The sequence below is a fragment of the Bombina bombina genome, chromosome 7 (assembly GCF_027579735.1).
Source record: "Bombina bombina isolate aBomBom1 chromosome 7, aBomBom1.pri, whole genome shotgun sequence".
NCBI lineage: Eukaryota > Metazoa > Chordata > Amphibia > Anura > Bombinatoridae > Bombina > Bombina bombina.
In genome coordinates this window covers 412,674,138-412,683,527 of record NC_069505.1, presented here as the reverse complement: position 1 = coordinate 412,683,527, position 9,390 = coordinate 412,674,138, and positions in this window count along the sequence as shown.

Below are 9,390 nucleotides of genomic sequence, written 5' to 3'. Positions count from 1 at the left end.
CTCACACCCACACATTCTTACACACACACACACATTCTCTCACACACATTCTCTCTTAAAACACACACTAACACTCTCGCACACCCTCTATCTCACACACATACTCTCTCACACACTAACACTCTCACACACACTCTCACGTACACACACACACATTCTCTCACACACACATACACATTCTCTCTCACACACACTCTCACCCTCACGCACTAACACTCTCACACACACTCTGACACACATACACTCTCACACACACACTTTCCCCCTCACACACATACACTCTCACACACACACTTTCCCCCTCACACACTTTCACTCTCACAGACACACTTTCACTCTCACACACTACACTAACACTCTCACACACACTCACTTTCACTCTCACACACTAACACTCTTACACACACACTCACTTTCACACACACTTTCACTCTCACACACTAACATTCTCACATACACTCACACACACATTCTCTCTCACACACAGACACTAATGCTCTCACACACACACAGACACTAATGATTTCACACACACACACACTTTCACTCTCACAGACTAACATTCTCACACACACATACACTCTCTCTCACACACAGATACACACACAGACACGAATGCTCTCACACACACACACTTTCACTCTCACACGCTAACATTCTCACACACACTCACACACACATACTCTTTCTCACACACACAGACACTAATGCTCTCTCACACACACATACTCTCTCTCACACACAGACACACACACAAACACTAATGCTCTCTCACACCCACAGACACTAATGCTCTCACACAGACACTAACACTTTCACACACACACACACTTTCAATCTCACACACTAACATTCTCAAACACACTCACACACAGACACTAATGCTCACACACACTCTCACACTCTCTCTCACTCACACAAATACACTCACTCTTTTACACAGACCCCCGCACACACAGAAAGACACTAACAAACACAAAGACAGTGCACTCCATAAAAGTCTAAGGGGAGAAGCAGGCCATGATTAGAAGACGCATTAGATTTTGCTCGCAAACTTACTGTTTACTTTCAACTTTTAATACCTGTTTTTGCTTATTAACCACAACCCAATCAAATGCACTGAGCTTGCAGGAAGAGCAGACGTCATATCTTTTTTCTCTCTCACAAAGTCATCCTTATCATCCTTATCCTCTCACTGTATACACAAAGAATAAAAAAAATATAATGTCATGGGTCAGAATTCTAAAACAGCCTATCAGATCATAAACACATTGTTACGGACTGGGTAGATCCACCAAAGGATCCTCCTGACACCTGGAACCTGCCGCTATGTAGCGGAGAAAGCAATTCTAGCAGAAGCCCACCCAAATAACTAGATAGACTAGTATTCAGGTGAAAACACGAAGTACACTTTATTGGTAAAAACACAACATTTATACACAAACTCATCTTGATAAGAGCCTTATCAGTCCCTCAAATCTCCTGCCATTCCCGCCCCTCCAGACAGGCTGGCGCCTCCATAGAGCCTCAGGTCCTTTCGTTGTCCAGCAGTATATAAATGGTGCGTTCAGGGTGATCCCGGGGGGAGCGGCGCCACTTCCAGGGTGTCATTGGAAAACCCTTGGTCCCCAGTTGCTATAGTCCAAAAAGCGACATGATCCATGGCTGGGGCCCGGGGCTGTAGACGACCAAACGTACACCGGGAAAGTCCCTGGGAAAAGTGTGTTAAAGGACCCCCAGTTCCCAAGGGAGCTCCCCTCCGGCAATCACCCTGCCTCTTTCCCTTCCCATAGGGAACCAATCCCCAAAAGAGCAGAGCTCTGGGATGCGCTGGAGTGACCTGGGTTACAGGACACCGGGAATCCCAGCTGTGGTGGCCGACCGGTAGTTCCATGGGCCCGGCCGGCCGAAGAGGGATGGGGCGTTCAGAGACCAGTTCTTTCAAGATGAGGTTCAAAAACAAAATTACAACAAAGGGAAGGTCTGGGAGATCGCTCAAATCCGAGTAGAAACACAAAGGGTGGTAGGGAAGGGGGGGTAGAGGTTTAACCCCCCCTTCCAGTTCGGTAGACCCGGCTACATCCATACAAGGGTTGGCCTGGGGATGTCCGAGGAGTTTATGCCACTTAAGTCTGCCGGGAAAGTTCATCAGCGTTCCCATTGCTTTTTCCCGGCCTGTACTGAATATCAAAGTTAAAGCGCTGCAGGTCTAAACTCCACTGCAGCAATCGTCCATTGTCCCCAGACACTCTGTTAAGCCATACAAGGGGATTGTGGTCTGTGAGGACGGTGAAGGGTCTAGAGGTAGGGCTGTAGCATCTTCAGGGCCCATACCAGGGCTAGACACTCTTTCTCCACTGCCACGTAGCTTACATCCCTGGGTAACAGCTTCCTGCTGAGGTAGGCTATGGGTGGTCTTGCCCTTCATCATCCTTCCCGCTTAACACTGCTCCCAACTCGAACATGGAGGCATCTGTGTGGACACACAAGAGCAGCCAGGACAGGGGCAGAGATTAAGGCAGACTTAAGGTTCTGGAAGGCGGTTTCACACTCCGGGGACCACAGGACTTGTCGGGGGAGCCGTTTATGGCTCAGGTCGGTCAGGGGCTTGGCCAGGGCACTGTAGTTAGGGACAAATTTCCTATAGTACCCTGCGGTCCCTAGGAAGGCTAGGACTTGGGTCTTGGTTTTGGGAATGTGCCTCAACTTTGTCTGGTTCTGGTCGCTGTTTTCCGCAGCCCACTCGGTGGCCCAGGTACTGGACCTCTGAGCATCCGATGGTGCACTTGTCGGGTTTTAAGGTCAGTCCGGCAGCCCTGATGTGATCTATGACCCCCAGGTGGACCATAGATGGCGATGTCATCCAGGTATGCACAGGCATAGTCATGGAGACCATCTAGGAGGCGATCCACCATCCTCTGGAAGGTGGCCAGAGCATTCTTCATTCCAAAAGGCATGACCTTGAACTGGCCGAAGGGGGTGATAAAGCCTGACTTAGGGACAGACTCTGTGTCTAAAGGGAACTGCCAGTATCCCTTGCAGAGGTCGAGGGTGGTGAGAAAGTGGCCACGGCCGATTCTGTCTAAGAGATCATCAACTCAGGGCATAGGGTAGGCATTGGTCGTAGTCCTGTCATTAAGCCTGCGGTAATCTATGCAGAACCGGGTGGACCCATCTTTCTTGGGCACTAGCACCACCGGGGAGGCCCAGGGACTGTTGGATGGCTCAACCACACCCAGGTCCAACATTTCCCTGAGTTCCTGTTGCATACTATCTCTGACTGCCTCAGGAACCCGGTATGCTGCCTGTCATAGGGGCACCTGTCCTGGGGTCTCCACTTGGTGTATTGCCGTGGTGGTGTACCCAGGGACAATGGAGAATATCTCTTGCATGTATTCCAGTACTTGCTGGATCTGCCCCCTCTGGCTAGCCCCTAACCTCTCATCCAGGGTTATGTCGGCTATTCCTTGGGGGGTGTCATTTTGCCAGGGGGGCTCCGGCATAGGGAGACACTCAGAGTCTTCCACAGCCAGAGCACAGATGGCGGCCACGTTTCTTGCCCTTTCTAAGTAGGCCTTGAGCATGTTCACATGGAAAGTCCGGCGGACCCATTTATCTGAACATTTGGCCACCAGGTAGGTGGTGTCATTCACCTGTAGGGTCTTTGACAAGAGGCCTGTAACCTATCCGTCTTGACAGGCTTCAGGGTTAGGACCTTCTGCCCTACTGTTAGGGTCCGGTTGCGGGCATTCCGGTCGTACCACCGCCTACTTTGAGCGACCTGAAGACTCTCTCGTACTCATTGCTTCAAAAATGATAAAGAAACGATCCTTTTACAAACAAAAGCTTACAAAAAAATTTAGTTACTAAAACATTACTCCCAAAGGCAGGAAAAGCTTAAAAAAAATTTAAGGGAGCCAAAAAAAATTATTTCATGGTTCAGATAGAACATGCTATTTTAAACAACTTTCTTATTTACTTCTATTATCAATTTCTCTTTGTACTCTTGGTATCTTTTGTTGAAAAGTAGGGATGTATGCTCAGGAGCATTTCTGGAGCATTATATGGCAGCAGTTTTGTAAGAATGTTATCCATTTGTTAGAGCATTATATGGCAGCGCTATTTCCTGTCATGCACTAGATGGCAGCGCTATTTCCTGTCATGCACTAGATGGCAGCACTATTTCCTGTCATGCACTAGATGGCAGCGCTATTTCCTGTCATGCACTAGAGGGCAGCACTATTTCCTGTCATGCACTAGATGGCAGCACTATTTCCTGTCATGCACTAGATGGCAGCGCTATTTCCTGTCATGCACTAGATGGCAGCGCTATTTCCTGTCATGCACTAGATGGCAGCGCTATTTCCTGTCATGCACTAGATGGCAGCACTATTTTCTGTCATGCACTAGATGGCAGCACTATTTCCTGTCATGCACTAGATGGCAGCACTATTTCCAGTCATGCACTAGATGGCAGCACTATTTCCTGTCATGTACTAGATGGCAGCACTATTTCCTGTCATGTACTAGATGGCAGCACTATTTCCTGTCATGCACTAGATGGCAGCACTATCTCCTGTCATGCACTAGAGGGCAGCACTATCTCCTGTCATGCACTAGATGGCAGCGCTATTTCCTGTCATGCACTAGATGGCAGCACTATTTCCTATCATGCACTAGAGGGCAGCACTATTTCCTATCATGCACTAGATGGCAGCACTATCTCCTGTCATGCACTAGAGGGCAGCACTATCTCCTGTCATGCACTAGATGGCAGCGCTATTTCCTGTCATGCACTAGATGGCAGCACTATTTCCTGTCATGCACTAGATGGCAGCACTATTTCCTGTCATGCACTAGATGGCAGCGCTATTTCCTGTCATGCACTAGAGGGCAGCGCTATTTCCTGTCATGCACTAGATGGCAGCACTATCTCCTGTCATGCACTAGATGGCAGCACTATTTCCTGTCATGCACTAGATGGCAGCACTATTTCCAGTCATGCACTAGATGGCAGCACTATTTCCTGTCATGTACTAGATGGCAGCACTATTTCCTGTCATGTACTAGATGGCAGCACTATCTCCTGTCATGCACTAGATGGCAGCGCTATTTCCTGTCATGCACTAGATGGCAGCGCTATTTCCTGTCATGCACTAGATGGCAGCACTATTTCCTGTCATGCACTAGAGGGCAGCGCTATTTCCTGTCATGCACTAGATGGCAGCACTATTTCCTGTCATGCACTAGAGGGCAGCACTATTTCCTGTCATGTACTAGAGGGCAGCACTATTTCCTGTCATGTACTAGATGGCAGCACTATTTCCTGTCATGTACTAGATGGCAGCACTATTTCCTGTCATGTACTAGATGGCAGCACTATTTCCTGTCATGTACTAGAGGGCAGCGCTATTTCGTGTCATGCACTAGATGGCAGCACTATTTCCTGTCATGTGCTAGATGGCAGCACTATTTCCTGTCATGCACTAGATGGCAGCACTATTTCCTGTCATGCACTAGATGGCAGCACTATTTCCTGTCATGCACTAGAGGGCAGCACTATTTCCTGTCATGCACTAGATGGCAGCACTATTTCCTGTCATGCGCTAGATGGCAGCACTATTTCCTGTCATGCACTAGATGGCAGCACTATTTCCTGTCATGCGCTAGATGGCAGCACTATTTCCTGTCATGCACTAGATGGCAGCACTATTTCCTGTCATGCGCTAGATGGCAGCACTATTTCCTGTCATGCACTAGATGGCAGCACTATTTCCTGTCATGCGCTAGATGGCAGCACTATTTCCTGTCATGCACTAGATGGCAGCACTATTTCCTGTCATGCGCTAGATGGCAGCACTATTTCCTGTCATGCACTAGATGGCAACACTATTTCCTGTCATGCACTAGATGGCAGCGCTATTTCCTGTCATGCGCTAGATGGCAGCACTATTTCCTGTCATGCACTAGATGGCAGCACTATTTCCTGTCATGCGCTAGATGGCAGCACTATTTCCTGTCATGCACTAGATGGCAACACTATTTCCTGTCATGCACTAGATGGCAGCTCTATTTCCTGTCATGCACTAGATGGCAGCGCTATTTCCTGTCATGCACTAGAGGGCAGCACTATTTCCTGTCATGCACTAGATGGCAGCACTATTTCCTGTCATGTAGTGCTACAGATGGCTACCTAGGTATCTCTTCAACACAGAATATCATAGGAACAAAGCAAATTTGATAATAAAAGTAAATAGATTTTTTTTTTAAAATTTTCTGCTCTGTCAGAATCACAAAATATTTTTTTTGGTCTCATATCCCTTTTATATTAACCGCTCATCATATTAAAGGGACATTTCAGTCAAAATTTGAATCCACATGGATGCATTTCAGTTTTGAATAAAATCATTTTTGTAATATAATTGTATTAGCAAAAATGCTCCTTATCAAAGCTATAGCTGTTTCAAAGGTGTATTTAAGTATGCACTGTGCACCAGCATTATAAACACAGCACTTGCTCAGAGAGCCTAAGGTACTTGTACCATCTGGTAATGACTCAGTTCCACCTAGATTACAAGTTTTGCGCTATAGAGGATGCAAAACAAATGAAACAAAAGTTGCGTTATTTCACCCCCCCCATAGCACTTCCATTCCAAGTTTTTGAAAAGCCGCCTTGTGGGTGCGATATGGTGGCGATGGGCTCCATACCGCACAAAATCTAAGGGCTGCTTTGACGTGCTCATGCACGCTTTCCCCATAGACATCAATGGGGTGAGCGTGTTGGAAAACAAACTTACACCTGAAGCGAGGAATGGCGATCGGCGTAACGCAACCAATTGATGTCTATGTGGAAAAAAGTTACATTTAATCCTAACACCCTAACGTAAACTCCAAGTCTAAACACCCCTAATCTGCTGCCCCCGACACCGCTGACACCTAAATAAACTTATTAACTTCTAATCTGCCGCTACCGACATCGCCGCCACTGATAAAAGTTATTAACCCCTATTCCGCCGCTCCCCGACATCGCCGCCACTATAATAAAGTTATTAACCCCTATTACCCCACACCCCAACATCGCCGACAATATAATAAAGATATTAACCCCTATTCCACCGCTCCCCGACATCGTTGCCACTAAATAAAGTTATTAACCCCTATTCGAATCAGCCAATAGCATTTCAGTAGCTCTCATCCTATTTGCTGATTTAAATTTTTAAAAATCTAATCAGCCAATAGGAATGCAAGGGACGTCATTTTGAAAAGGCTCCCTTGCATTGAAGATTCAGTGTACAGCGGCGACCGTATGAAGAGGACACTCCGCGCTGGATGTCTTGAAGGATGGACCCGCTTCGCGCCGCCGTGATGAAGATAGAAGACGCCGCAAGAATGAAGATAGAAGATGCCGCCTGGATGGATGAAGACCTCGCTGCCTGGATGTCCGGATCGTCGGGGGTTAGTGTTAGGGGTTTTTTTTTACTTTTTTGGGGGTTTTTTTTTTAGATTAGGGTTTGGGCTTTCTTTAAAGAGCTAAATGCCCTTTTCAGGGCAATGCAAAAGAGCTAAATACCCTTTTAAGGGCAATGCCCATACAAATGCCTTTTCAGGGCAATGGGTAGCTTAGGTTTTTATTACAGTTAGGTTTTTTATTTTGGGAGTTGGTTGGGTGGTGGGTTTTACTGTTGGGGGGTCTTTGTATTTTTTACAGGGAAAAGAGCTGATTTCTTTAGGGCAATGCCCTACAATAGGCCCTTTGAATGGCTATTGGTAGTTTATTGTAGGCTAGGGTTTTTTTTTGTGGGGGGGGGCTTTTTTATTTTTATAGGGCTATTAGATTAGGTGTAATTGTTTTTATTATGGATAATTTTGTTTGTTATTTTTCGTAATTTAGTGTTTGTTATTTTTTGTAATTTTAGTTTTTTTTTTTAGTAGTATTAGACCTAGATTTGGAGTTTGGCGGTAGCCGTGAAAACCAGCGTTAGAGGCTCCTAACGCTGGTTTTAGGCTACCGCCGGTATTTGGAGTCACTCAAAATAGGGTCTAACGCTCACTTTTCAGCCGCGACTTTTCCATACCGCAGATCCCCTTACGTAAATTGCGTATCCTATCTTTTCAATGGGATCTTTCTAACTCCGGTATTTAGAGTCGTGGCTGAAGTGAGCGTTAGACATCTAACGACAAAACTCCAGCCTCAGGAAAAAAGTCAGTAGTTAAGAGCTTTCTGGGCTAACGCCGGTTTCTAAAGCTCTTAACTACTGTACTCTAAAGTACACTAACACCCATAAACTACCTATGTACCCCTAAACCGAGGTCCCCCCACATCGCCGACACTCGAATAAATTTTTTTAACCCCTAATCTGCCGACCGCCACCTACGTTATCCTTATGTACCCCTAATCTGCTCCCCCTAACACCGCCGACCCCTGTATTATATTTATTAACCCCTAATCTGCCCCCCTTAACGTCGCCTCCATCTGCCTACACTTATTAACCCCTAATCTGCCGACCGCAAAGCGCCGCCACCTACGTTATCCTTATGTACCCCTAATCTGCTGCCCCTAACACCGCCGACCCCTATATTATATTTATTAACCCCTAATCTGCCCCCCACAACGTCGCCTCCACCTGCCTACACTTATTAACCCCTAATCTGCCGAGCGGACCTGAGCGCTACTATAATAAAGTTATTAACCCCTAATCCGCATCACTAACCCTATAATAAATAGTATTAACCCCTAATCTGCCCTCCCTAACATCGCCGACACCTAACTTCAATTATTAACCCCTAATCTGCCGACCGGAGCTCACCGCTATTCTAATAAATGGATTAACCCCTAAAGCTAAGTCTAACCCTAACACTAACACCCCCCTAAATTAAATATAATTTTAATCTAACGAAATTAATTAACTCATATTAAATAACTTATTCCTATTTAAAGCTAAATACTTACCTGTAAAATAAATCCTAATATAGCTACAATATAAATTATAATTATATTATAGCTATTTTAGGATTAATATTTATTTTACAGGTAACTTTGTATTTATTTTAACCAGGTACAATAGCTATTAAATAGTTAAGAACTATTTAATAGCTAAAATAGTTAAAATAATTACAAAATTACCTGTAAAATAAATACTAACCTAAGTTACAATTAAACCTAACACTACACTATCAATAAATTAATTAAATAAACTACCTACAATTACCTACAATTAACCTAACACTACACTATCAATAAATTAATTAAATACAATTCCTACAAATAAATACAATTAAATAAACTCGCTAAAGTACAAAAAATAAAAAAGAACTAAGTTACAAAAAATAAAAAAATATTTACAAACATAAGAAAAATATTACAACAATTTGAAACTAATTACACCTACT